Source organism: Morone saxatilis, unplaced genomic scaffold, assembly GCF_004916995.1.
Source record: "Morone saxatilis isolate NCDOM2014 unplaced genomic scaffold, NCSU_SB_2.0 Contig20, whole genome shotgun sequence".
Lineage (NCBI taxonomy): Eukaryota > Metazoa > Chordata > Actinopteri > Moronidae > Morone > Morone saxatilis.
Window position 1 is genome coordinate 6,316,894 of NW_023339763.1, and position 252 is coordinate 6,317,145.

Genomic DNA, 252 nt, shown 5'->3' on the forward strand with positions numbered 1-252 from the left:
TTTTACTTCACTACATTTATTTGAGTAGTTGCTATTCAAATTAATAACACAAAATAATGACAAATAAATTATCAATACGACTTTAATGATTATATAAAGTCACATATATATTCAATATTTAGGAATACATTTAAATTGCAACACATTAATTAATCAATAATCATAATCTTATAATATAATCTACATTATTCTGCTCTTCAGATAATTGAGTACTTTTACTTTTGGTACTTATGCATTTCATTGATAGTACTT